Source organism: Rhynchophorus ferrugineus, unplaced genomic scaffold (assembly GCF_030347505.1).
Source record: "Rhynchophorus ferrugineus isolate W39M unplaced genomic scaffold, kcgeb_rfMv2 rfM5, whole genome shotgun sequence".
NCBI classification, from domain to species: Eukaryota; Metazoa; Arthropoda; class Insecta; order Coleoptera; family Curculionidae; genus Rhynchophorus; species Rhynchophorus ferrugineus.
Window position 1 is genome coordinate 24,992,705 of NW_027472584.1, and position 13,895 is coordinate 25,006,599.

The 13,895-nt window shown below is 29.5% G+C and overlaps 1 long non-coding RNA gene across 1 annotated transcript in view; it reads left to right on the forward strand.

The window, feature by feature from the left end:
• LOC143197776 (uncharacterized) overlaps positions 1-13,895 on the forward strand; it is a 29,147-nt gene that overhangs the window by 3,926 nt on the left and 11,326 nt on the right. The gene's annotated exons all lie outside the window — the stretch shown is intronic.

Consider the following 13,895-nt stretch of genomic DNA (forward strand, 5'->3'; position numbering starts at 1 on the left):
TTTTGTGCTGCTACTCTAAAAGCACGTGTCCCATTGATGCTAAAACTTGATAGTCGGACGGGTCAAGGTTTGGAGAGTACGGGGGGTGTGTGATAATATGTCCCATCCAAGTGCTTTCAACGCTTCCTTGGTCGGTTTTGTTTTATGAAACGGAGATTATCGTGCTGTAAGATCACTTTACTGTGTCTTCGTGTTCATTATGGACGTTTTTCGTTCAATGCATGGTTCAAAAAGACCATTTGTTGTCGGTAACGATCATTATTATCTATTTCACCAGGTTTCAACAGTTCGTAATAAACCACGCCACTCTGGTCCAGCTAAACACAGAGCATTTTCTTGCGACCAAAACGATTTGGCCTTGGAGTCGATCGACCGGCTTCATCAGGGGATAATCATGATTTTTTCGTCAGTATTCGACGCAGAAATGACTTCTGATCATACCTTTGAAGCAGCATTTTTCGATTTTCCACTGTTTTTGACTTTGGATTAGGTTTTAATCCAATAACTCTTGCAGTTTTATATAATACAACAGCACTACCTACATCGAGACCTTCAGAAATACTCTATTATATTATTAGGACATGAAGAAATACTCTATTCTCATGAGAATATTGAAGTATTGCAAGTTGTGGATACCACATGATCTAAAAAGAATCAAACAATTTGATCTTGTGTAGTGTTGTGTAGTGAGGTGCATGTAATAAAAATACATAATATCACTACTGACATGTATAAACATTATTTCACCAGAGACTGAGATAGGGCCGATGGGTCCTCCTAGTTATATACCTAGATTTCAGTTATCATAAAGAAAAATTGTAGGTTAGTCGGAAACTACTAGTAATAATGTAATAATTAAATAATAATTAAAAAATTCCAATGTGCCTCTTTAGATAAGAACCTAGTTTTAAGTCACTGTAAGAAATCTCACAGTCACTGTCACAAATTGTAAGTTAGTCGGTAAGGACTAGTAATATTATAATAATAAATAAAATATATACAAAATTATTACCAAAGCTTATATAAAATTCTGGTGAGATTCCTTTGGATCATTGCAAGTTTGTTTTAGTTAAATTCAACTCAAATGGTTTATTATTTAAACATTTAGTTAGTGGCCTGACGTAATGGACTAGGAATAATATTTTTATCGTTAAATAAACCTTTATATAACAACGCGTTATGCATTAAACGTAATAATTAAACGTATTTTCGACTTGTAACAGTAAATGAAGCTATTTTCTTCAACTAGAATTTGTTTTATTGCTTTTATTTCAAACATACCAAGCGTTGTTTAGGTTGGGAATCGATAAAATCACATTAATTATTAGAACCAACATACGGTCTGTGAGGTGTAACAAATATCTTTCTCGAAATCACTGTTTATTATGTTAAATTAAGCTATTGTAATTTATCGTTGATCAGGAGCAGTGTAATTTTCGACCATTTTAGGCAATTGCCTTCATTCACATTGCTGCTTACAATGAAAACTTTAACATGTCTGTTTGGAATTCCTCCTGTGAAGTATTCCCACTTAAAATTCCCATTCGTAGGTAATCTAAGTAATAGAGAACATTGCTAACTTCACTTGCCAGTCTAAACAGAAACATGGTATCTCGATGGAATTTCGACGTTTGGAAACTCGTTTTCATCGTGAAATTGAATATTAATATCGAAATGAGAATTATACATAAGTTTTCGAAGTTTAATATAAATCTATATCGTTTTAGGCATGATTCGTAATATTCTATTAAAACACATCCGTCTTTACTCAACTTCAATTTATTGAATAATTTAACAACTTTAAAATTAAGTTTATATGTAGATATAATGAATAGGAAAATGTGCCAAATCTTGTTACCCCTCTGATAAATAAACACGTCTTAAAATATATATATTTTGGTGCGAAAGAAACGAAAAACCATATTAGATTTCTACAGACTGATTAATTTTTAAGATATGTGTTAAAATAACTACACCGCCTTCCCATTCAACGTAAATTATTTCCAACTCATGTGATTTTCATTAACTTGCGGTTAATTAAACGAAAATGACAGCAAAAATACTGAAAATGGTAAAAACATATATGGACAATGTGCCAATTTCTTTACCCCTCGGATAAATGTCTCACAATATATGTATTCTGATGTGAAATAATTGAAAATCTACGTTAAATTGCTGTAGAATTTTTAAGATATGCGATATAAACTGTAATACATTAATTTTATGAAAATACGATCTTCACTGTTTAATTTCAGAACCGAAGGTTGTGTTAAAATAATTATACTGCCCTTCGATTCAGCGTCAAATTCTTTATAACTTCTGTAATTTTCATTAACTTGTGGTTAATTAAACGAAAATGACAGCAAAAATACTGAAAATGGCAAAAAATCGTAAATTTTCATGACTATATATATGGAAAATGTACCATTTTTTTTTAACTTCTCGAAAAAAGATAAAAATCTCAAAACATATGTATTTTGATGAGAAAGAAATGAAAATCCAGGTTAAATTTCTGTAGGATCTATAATTTTTAAGGTATGCGATATAAACAGTAATCCATTAATTTTTTGAAAATACTATTTTCACTGTTTAACTTCAAAACCGAAGGTTGTGTAAAAATAATTATACTATCCTTTCGATTCAGCGTAAAATTCTTTACAACACCTGTGATTTTCATTAACTTGCGGTTAATTAAATGAAAATACAGCAAAAATACTGAAAATGGCAAAAAATTGAAATTTTCATGATATATATTTCATACAGGGAAAAAGTACCATTTTTTTAACCTCTCGAATAAAGATAAATCTCAAAATATATGTATTTTGGTGTCAAAGAAATGAAAATCCAGGTTAAATTGCTGTAGGATGTATACTTTTTAAGATATGGGACATAAACAGAAATCCATTAATTTTTTAAAAACTAAAAGTTATATAAAGATTGGTGTACTACTATTCGATTCAGCATAAAATTCTTTACATCTTTTGTAATTTTCACCAACCTGTGATTATTTCAACGAAACTAGTGACAAAAAATATGTGAAAATGGCGAAAATTCGCAAATTTTCATTCTATTTATTTACCTTATGTAGACATTCTGACTGTTCTGATAGGGAATTTTGTAAACTTGTTAGCTTTGTGTCATTTTATGGTCTTATTTTGTATTTTGGAAGTGATTTTTTCAATAGAGTTGTGAAAGAATCTTCTGATAAAGAGAAAAGGTTAAAACATGAGCACTTGAACAAAAACATCCATGAAGGTGCAACCTGATACGGTTTATTCAGTTATCTTCATTTTTAGATGTAAAAATAGAATACTACTAGAAAGATAGAACAACTATGGAGGATATCTTGATATTAAAGAAACCCAACTATCCATTAAGATCATAATTTAATTACAAAGTTATTACTGCTACTATAAAATCGACAGATGTTATTAATAAATCTGTATGATTTTAGATGGTCTAAGAGCTGGGCCAACTAAATAATAACTAACCGAATAATTGATGATGAATTTTGTTGAAGGCTTGTGTGATCTAATAGGATCATTAATAATATATTCAATATACTTACCAGTACCAGTACACCAGTATTTTATTTAATAAATTATTGATATAATTAAATTATTTATTTGAATTATGTACTTGATATATATTCATGTGACGGTATGCTATGTAAAATAGGTTTTCTAAAACGATTTTCATATAATTTTTCAATGAAGTTCATTCTGCAGCATGTTCCTTTTTTTTTGGACACGTCTGCTATATTACAAATGGTTCGCGGAAAATCTGAATAACGGTGATGTATCCAGATAAGGGCATTTTTCATGAAGGAGCTTGGTTTAATTTTACGGGTTATATAAAATGGACGAATACGTTGGTATGGTCTGTATGAAATACGTACGATTTTGAAAAATGGCATTTCGTCCGTTTAATATTGTTAGTTAGAAAAAGGAATGAACATATTGCGAACTTCATTGTTATTACACGATATCTGATTCTGATAATTTTTCCTCTTTAAAAAATATTTTCTTATCTTTTTGACAACGTGGTAGTACCGTATCTAAATGGTTTAAATCTGGACAAGTGACAAACAGAGGGCGCTACGTCTGATGAGTATGCTGGATACGGCAGAACTCAGTAACTGAACTTGTCATGCGAGTGGATGACAATTACTCGTTATTGCTGGTCATTTTTTGACAGTTGGTTCAATTGACGTTGGCAGACATCTACAGTAACAGTTTCATTAGGTTTTTGGCAGACATCTACAGTAACAGTTTCATTAGGTTTTAGCAGCTCATAATACACTCCTTTTAGCATGTCTCACCATATAAATAGCAAGTCTCTCTGGCCACAAGTATTCCGCTGCGGTGTGGATGACTCTTTTAGACTAACCCGTGAGTTTTTGTACTTGACATTGTCGTAGTAGATCAACCTTTCATCTCCTGAAAGAATGCGTTATAGAAAACTGTTCTTTTTTTACTTGAAAAGCATTGAAATTCATACGGTAGCCATTTTCTCTTCTTTTCAATCTTTTTCAACGCATGTAAACATCTGGATTCATCAACTGAGCGACTTTTGTCTTGCGACCAAAACGAATTGGCCTTGAAGGCGATAGGCCGGCTTTGACAGGTGATCTGCCAACTTTTCTCCACTTTCATCGCCCGTCACTATTAACGGTGTTACTTTCGAAAAATATAACATATTTGTTATAACTTGATGTCAATAGAATAAAATGACATATATGTCAAATCATAATATTGTACACTTAAGCCTAGCGACATCTGTTAGAAAAACTACATATGTAATGACTTTTCGGTCCACCTGTTAGTTAACCATATTGAACATTCTACACCCTATACATATATATTTTAGAGGCCATATGTAAAATTGCAAGCTATTTTTAACCCCCTCCGAAAAAAAAATTGGCTGAAATAAAATGATGATGTTCTATCCCACCAAATTTCCCACAACACTCTGTAACTCGGCGTTTTCCCCACAGGATCTTTAGAGGCAACGCTATCTTTTGTTATTCATGGAAACCAACAAGGCATAAAAGATTCGATTTTTTTTGTTCTACTTTCACAAAAATCATATGCCAGATATACTACATTTGATATGTATAAACTGCGGGAATTTCGGTAATTTAATTTTCTACAGAACTTTTAACTACTTAGTCGTTCGAAATATTTTAAAAATTTTAAATATTATGTTCTACCTTTGATTATTCCGTTGCCTAACCTCCCAAGTACAGGTAAGTAAGTACAGCCAGGTACAGAGAAAAATTAATTTCTCGTCTACCTATTTTAACTTGTTAGTTATTACACTGGGTGTAAGTTATAAAATATTAATAGGTTTAAAATAATAACATATTTAATTTGCTTGTTCAACGGCGATACAAAACGACAAAACATAACACAATTAGCACATAGATGTCATTACCATTTTAACATAAATACTTCATTTTTAATTTTTCATTTCTTTGTTCGTTTCAATTTTTTCATTCTAATCCAGGCTTATTTTATGAATTTTAAAATCTAATTATCCATGGGATTATGACCTAATTACAAAAGTTTTATTATTAAATAATCTATAATGAAATCGGTTCGTGGTTAGAAAAAGACCCTGTATAAACCGAATAGTGTGAAACGATATATTTTTTCCGTCATTCCTATGAAGTTCCTTTAATTTTATTTCGTTATTTATGGAACTAACGTGGCGTAAAACATGGCAATACCCTTTTTGTTCTATTTCGATAAAAATAACGTGTCAAAAGAGCTAGGTCTGATATGTAAAGATGATGGGAGAAATCATAAATTAAATTTTCCAGAGACGTCACAAAATACATTATGTTTCTTTATACAAACAACAAGTAACACGATAAAAATCTTTCTAAAGCTTTATAAATATCGTGTCATTGATTTTCGATTCATCTAGTGCCAAGATATTTTACTTTGCACATTTCTTGAATAATAACTACAAAAAGTACACGTATGGCTTCGTATGAATCAACAAATACATACAATATCTTGTGTTCTTATTGTTATTTATGATTTATTACTATGTGTGGTATTTAATTATAAAGTGTTTTTCATAAATGATAAAATGATGACAAGCATATTCTGTATATATTCAAAAATATACCTAGGTATTTTATTTAACAATAACGTTACATTATCTGTTATTAGATTTAGTTAAAGCAGGAAAAGTTGAAATATTTGCTGACCATCTAGGAAATTCCTTCAAGCCAAACGAAAATGATATTGAGTATAATTTTCTGGATTTAGAAAACGGCCAATGCAGAATTTCACCTAAAAAATGTTCCAGGCGTCTGTAATATGGCTGAAATTATCATGATCCCAAAACCTGGAAAATCACCAAATGATTACCAAATTAGACCTATCTAACGGTTACCAGTAATATATAAGGTATTTGAAAAACTTCAGCTGAAAAGGATAAAATCTATAAAAGTAATTATACCTGACAATATAAATAATTGGACACAGACTTGGAAAATAGAATTTAACGAAAGTAAATATGTGCATGTGCAGTTCGCGTATAATCAGACGGCTCAACCACCAATAACAATAAATAATAATATCATTCCATATAGCAACAACGCTAAGTATCCCGGAATGAACCTTGATGCAAAGCTGGAGTATGGAAAAAAGAAAAAGAAAAAACTGGGGTTAAAATATAGGAAAATGTATTTGTTGATTGGAAGAACATCACAATTATCAGAACAGAATAAATTGCTATTATAACATATAAGCAAGTATCGAAACCTATATGGACATACGGAATACAATTATGGGGATCTTCCTCGAAAACTAAATCAATACAATACAAGATTTCCAGAACAAATTCCTGAGAATTATTCTAGGTGCACCGAGATATTATAGAACTAATTATTTACATCGAGAGCTTCAGGTACTTTAGATATAGAAAATTTCAAGGAGACATGATTCTCATATCAATATCGAAGTAATATAACTCTTGGAGAACAGCAGAACAGGACACAGACTCAAAAGAATCAAATCATTTGATCTTGTGTAGTGTAGTGAGATACATTTAATAGAAAAAAGCAGTATTAATACATATATATTCATATATATTATTACACCAGATACTTACAGATACTAAGATAGGACCGATGGGTCCCCTTAGATTTATACCTAGATGTAAGTTAATGTAAAGATACATTGTAGGTTAGTCGGCAATGATTAGTAACATTATGGTAAATAAATTTAAAAAATCTAGTTAAAACGCATTGAAAGTACTTGTAGTATGTCATATTCATAATCGCCATATTCACCAGATATTGCACCTTTTCGTTTTTTACGTCAATCCTGATTTTATAATAAACTATTCTACTTTATGAATGTTTTATCTAATTATTCAGGGCAGTATTGCGTTTGATAAATAAATAATTCAATTACTTCATTTGTGGACAGAAAAATGAGAGATTATTATAAGAAAAAAACACTAACACTAAAGAACGAAGGAACATCAGTACAAGAATTAGTTATACCAGTTTATTTACACTATTTATCAAAAATACCGTGATAAATTACTGAATGATATAAATGCAAAATCGCATTAATGAAATATTTCCTTTAGACAGTCCTTAATTATCAGTTATTTGGATGTCAGGACCATTAAAATTCTTGATAGATTCGAGAGGAAAAATTGCATCTGCAAGTCAAAATCGCTTGATAGAATTACGTAGTGCCGCATATCCATTTGGACCGTTTGGAATCGATCAAAAACATCGATAAATCAGTTTATCTTTATTTATACAAATTCAGTAACTTACTTTTTCGTAATTACTGTTGTTTTGTTACTTCTTATCGCCATAAAACTCTTAACAATAAATCAACTTTTTAATAAAAACTTTTATTTATTACCGGTATAGAATATCACAGCGTGAAATAACTCTCATTTTATTTATAGACCTGAATATATATAAGAATGCCTATTTTTAATGATAAATGACAATGCAAATGACTTCGTATTTTTCAAAAAAAAAAGAACGATAAACGGGAAAGAAATGACAACTGAGCAATAAGCGTTCTTTTATATTTAAACGCTGTCCCATCAGTAACATTTTTTTTGCTTCAAAATAATATTAGCTGTTTCCACAGGAGTTATTAACGCCGAATAAATCAGATATTTGCCAAAATCTGTTTGAATGAAATAAAACATCCTTTGCGAGATTTGGATTTTAACTTGGCAGTTTTAAAATTCAAATTTGGAATTGATTAAAAACTATATATATATATATTCAGGGGTTCCAATTAAAATTCAAATCGTGTGCCTTGTTTGGATTTCGTATTCTATTTTGGGTTATGAAGGGTGACTATGCTAAAACTCACAATTATTGATCCATTTCGCGTATTTTCACACCTTTTGCCAAGCATTATAATAACACCTTTATATTTTCTTTCCCATTTTTTCCACCAAAAAGAATATTCTGTACTATGAAAGTGTGAAAATTATATGATTTTTATTAAATTCAGTTTTTCAATTTTGGTTTAAATACGATAACGTTAAAATTGCGTTTTTCTTTTAAATTACTGGTTGTGTATTTGATGGTAACAAATCGGATTTAATAGTAATGATGCTAGGTTGAGCTAGTTGGATTACATTTTCTGATAAATCTGTTTTATTGGTAATATACACATTGTGGTAGCTATTAGTTCGATTGCAAACATATCAAATAATATACAATAGTATAATACTCAAAATTTATTTATTACCAGATATTTACATAGAATAATATATAGATATGTTAACTGACATTTATGTAAATATAAACTAAATATTAACTAAATGCATTTAATAAGGAAATAGGGAATTAGGATATATCAGACATTGATCCTTCTGACTGTTAAAAGCTTTGATCAGTTGCTTTTCTGTCTAGACATATTTATCTTGCAACTTATTTCAACAACACTAATAACTTATATGTTTAAAAAATAATATTTCAATTAATATTTAAGCTTATTTACTGCAGACTTTTTTAAAAAATATACTAGACATTTATTTATCAATAAACATATTTTATGAGGAATATTATCTTTTTATTGTATCTTTAATTAAAATCACATATCTTCCTAGATATTTCTTTATTAGGAAGAAACTGGTGGTATCATATATTGGATATATTATAAAAATATATTTCAAGATTGTCATAATTTGTTATTTTATGATGCACACTTTGTTATTTTTATTTATTTCAAGGGCATATTTTATAAGATATTGCACTTAAAATTTATTTATCAATTAACATATTCTATTGAGGAATATTTTCTTTTTTGTATCTCTTTTTAAAATAATACACGTTCCTACATATATCTCCATTAGGAATAGTGTATTGAATGTTATATTATAAAACTACATTTCAGGATTGTCATAATTTGTTATTTTATGATACGCACTTTGTTATTTTAATTTATTTCAAAGGCAATTTTTTTAAAATACTAGACTTAAAATTTAATTGTCAATATACATTTTATTGAGAAATATTATTTTCTTATTGTATCTTTAATTAAAATAGTACACATTCCTACATATTTCTCCATTAGGAATAGTCTATTGAATGATATATTGGATCCAGAGTTTCACTGTTTGTTTAACAACTGTGTATCGGTGGACATAGTTAACGCTTGATACAAAACAGATCGTGAGATAATCGATTGGAGTTAAATATTTTCGTTGCAATTATCGAAACGTACGACTTCTCGGTTAATAAATCGAATTTATCCGCTAGATAGTGTGGTCAGCGTTAAAGGGAGACTCGTATCTACATTAAAGTATATTTCAGTATTTTCACAATTTGTTATCTTTCGATAGCCTTTCTTGCTCAAATAAATTTAACTCACCGGTATATCAACTTTATCAATTAGATAGGATGACCAGCGTTAAATAAAGCTTCATATTAGGATTATCATAATTTGTTATTTTATGATGCGCACTTTATTATTTTTATTAATATTATCCTATAATATTATTATATATGGTTTTTCTGCTTATTTACTTGATATATTTTATTAAATAATACAATAATTTTAGATTAGTTTAAAAACATTTAGCGTATTTTTTAAGGAACTTATATTTATTAATGTAATAATTTTTGAACATATTGTATAACATAGTTAAAATTTTACGTTATTATATATAATCCACCAAAAACTAATTATTTCTGATTAAAAAGAACCTTTTAACTTGTATTATAAAGGCAAGATACTCCATTTTGTGATATCATTATATTATAATTAAATGTTACTATATATAGAACTAAAAGTAAATGATGTATCATATTTCATGTAAAGCAAGGCAATTAAGTTAGGGTAAAAACTTTGTATACCTTTTACATTTTGGTATATACTACGTTTATATCGTTATAAATTCATAAAGGAAACAATATAGCAACTGAGATTGCATTAATATTTGCTGGATTTACATTTCAGGTAGCAAATAGAATTTAAAAATATTTTACGAATCGTTTAGAATGTGTTAGAATGAATTTTGGTGTCGTTCATATTTTAGCATCATTACTCGTTTTAAACTTACATCTAAATCTCAATTTCGACTTTAAAATTATTTACGATAGTATCTAACAACAAATAACACAGGTAAATCAGGGTCTGATAAATTGTGTAGGTTTGTATATTTTCATTACATCTAGTAGACTACTGAGACCAGGCTATGTATCTAGTTGATGTGTTGTGTTAAAGAACAGTTTTATTCGAGAGGGAAATTTATTGTTGGGATTCCACATGATTTCTACGTAAATGGATCAGCTTGGCAAGTAGTTTTTGGTAACATATGGTCCCACAAAAGCAATATTTGTCCTACAAAACTCTTCTATATAAATACACAATCTAACTTTAATTAATAAAAGTTCTAATAAAATATTTTCTGAGGTTCTTATTAAATATTTTCGGATATTTTAAACATTTTCGATTGTTGACAAAAGCAAGCGCTCTGTATATATCAAACAGCGTAAAACAATAAATTGCGAGCTTGTGCAAAGCAACGTAAATTTTAAATCTAGATGAAAATTATCCCTTTGTCACGATGTGCTTTTGATCTTCGTCTCTGTTGACTAGAAACGTTTCATTACCTAACCACAATATAACCTTATTATCTTTTATTGTTTTATTCAAAAATAATACAGTATAACAATTATATACTTTATCGATAAACAATATAAAAGGTGTGTTTTAAAGGAAATGAGTTTTGACAATAAGCATATTTTTATTTATTAATTTACTTGTTAATTTAAATAAGCTTACTTAAGATTGTATAGAGTATTATGCATAATCAAGAAGTCTTTTTTGGGATATCTATAGATATATACTTGCGAATGAAGGTTGGAGCGTGAAATGCCCTCCAATATTTTATAATGGGCTGTATCAGTGCCTAATAGTTAAAATGTCATTTATGTGAAAAAATCAGTTACAAGACAACCCAGATTTCGTTTAGTTCATATTTAGTGCCATTTCCTTTAACTATAATGAATGTTGTGATTGAACATTTGCTTGCCAATTAGCTTGATTTTTATTGCATCAATGCCATAAATACATTGTCATGTACAAAACGATAATTGGACTTTTAATAATCCTTTGCTCATATAATTTTATTGGGAATGAAAAACTTTAAATCTTTTAGTAACTTTAAAAATGAATGAATGAAATGTATATAGTGAATTCCTATTATCTGAAAAAATGATTTTTTTCAGTGCAAACTGTACTGAGCCGAAATAAAACTAGGTGGATATTAATTGTACTCTTAAATTATAAACAGATCGCTAGCCAGACATAAAATACAATTAAATATGTATTATTTAAAACTATGAGGTTTCAGAAATACTCATGAATTTCACAGTTGGAATTTATTTATCCAGATATACGATCCAGTATCAAGAAGGGTTTTCGAATAGACGTACTTCGATTCGAATTAATAAGTAAAAGGGGTAACGTGCATATCCGAACATTCCAATTAGTTCACAGTTATGTGTAATTAAATATTGCAAAGATATTGTTGACCGAATTCTGCAGTTATCTGGTAAAAGTTGAAATTAATTAATTTTGGAGGAAGTGTACTGGGACTAATGCTTTATCTACTTTACACTTGTGATATACCACAAATGGAAAATATCACGATTGCTATATTTGCTGATGATACTGCGATTACAGTTGTGGGAGACAATAGTGAAGAAGCCTCACGAAAATTATAACAGGCAAGTGACAATATAAATAATTGGACACAAGCTTGGAAAATAAGAATTAATGAAAGTAAATCTGTACATGTGAAGTTCACCTATAAACAGACCGCCCAAGCAGCAATAACATTAAATAACACTATCATTCCATATAGCAACAACGCTAAATATCTCGGAATGAATCTCGATGCAAAACTTCGCTGGAAGGAACATATAAAGAAGAAAAGAAAAGAACTGGAATTGAAATATAGGAAAATGTACTGGCTAATTGGAAGAAAATCACAATTATCAGTACATAATAAATTGCTATTATATAAGCAAATATTGAAACCTAACATAAACAAAATATAAATTTTTCAGAACAAAGTCCTGAGACGTATTGTGGTTGCACCCAAATACTATAGGACTGATTTCCTACATCGAGACCTTCAGATACCCACAGTCAGTCAAGAAATCAAGAGAATCGCAAGGGGGCATGAGGAAAGAATTCTCATACAAATATTGAAATATTGCAACTTTTGGATACCACCAGAACAGTACACAGACTCAAAAGAATCAAACCATCTGATCTTGTATAGTGTTGTGTGTGATGTGCGTATATTAAAAAAATTCAGCACTGACATGTGTAAACATTATTTCACCAGAGACTGAGTTAGGGCCGATGGGCCCTCCTAGTTATATACCTAGCTATAAGTTAGCATAATGACAAATTGTAGGTTAGACCGAAACGACTAGTAATAATGTATTAATTAAATAATAAAAAAATTTGGGACGATACTAAATACATGATGTTTTACAAAATTAGGTAAGTTGGAAATCTTATTTGCAATTAAACGTAAAATGAATGTCTCACGATAGATCATCAAAAGTTTTGATAATGTGTTTGTGTATGTGTATATTTTTTATACAGAATGTATATCACCAGTGCGTTAATTTAATATTCCTGGCATTGTTTTCTAAACAAATGCCTATTTACGAAGAGCAATAAATGTTTTCACCTAGCGGTTTGTTTATTTTCTTCCTGTTTAGAATTATGGATTGTTTAGTCTCGATAACCAGATGGAGAAATGATTTTCCGTATTTATATGAAAGATAAACACCTCTTGTTTGTTATTATGCTGTAACAGAGTTGTCAGCATAGCGAAAACTTTTGGAATATGACGTTTTCAAAACATACTGGTCGCAAATAAAAGTTTCTAATGCAAATAGGAACAATTAATTTCCCTTCACGGCGCCATATTGAAATTTAGATATACAGTCTTTAGTTGGTTGTTAGTTTTTAATAATATTATAATGTTTGGTTCTATATATTTCATTATTTTATAAAATTTAGATTGATATTTGTATTTTTGTTGGAATTATCTAATCACTTACCACTAGATACCAGATGTACCGGAAAGTTATTACCAGTTTTTCTAACAGATGTCACTAGGTTTAAGTATGCTTAAGTATATTATGATTATGTATGTCATTTCACTCTACTGTTTCAAATCGTTGGTCAAATCGTTTTGGTCACAAGACAATGGTCTGTGTTTTGTGGTATTAGAGTGGAGTGGTGCATTACGAACTGTTGAATGTTGAAATCTGGTGAAACACTTATTAGTGATCCCTACCGACAACAAATGATCATTTTGAACCATGTTATGATCAAAAAACGTCCAAACTGGACCCG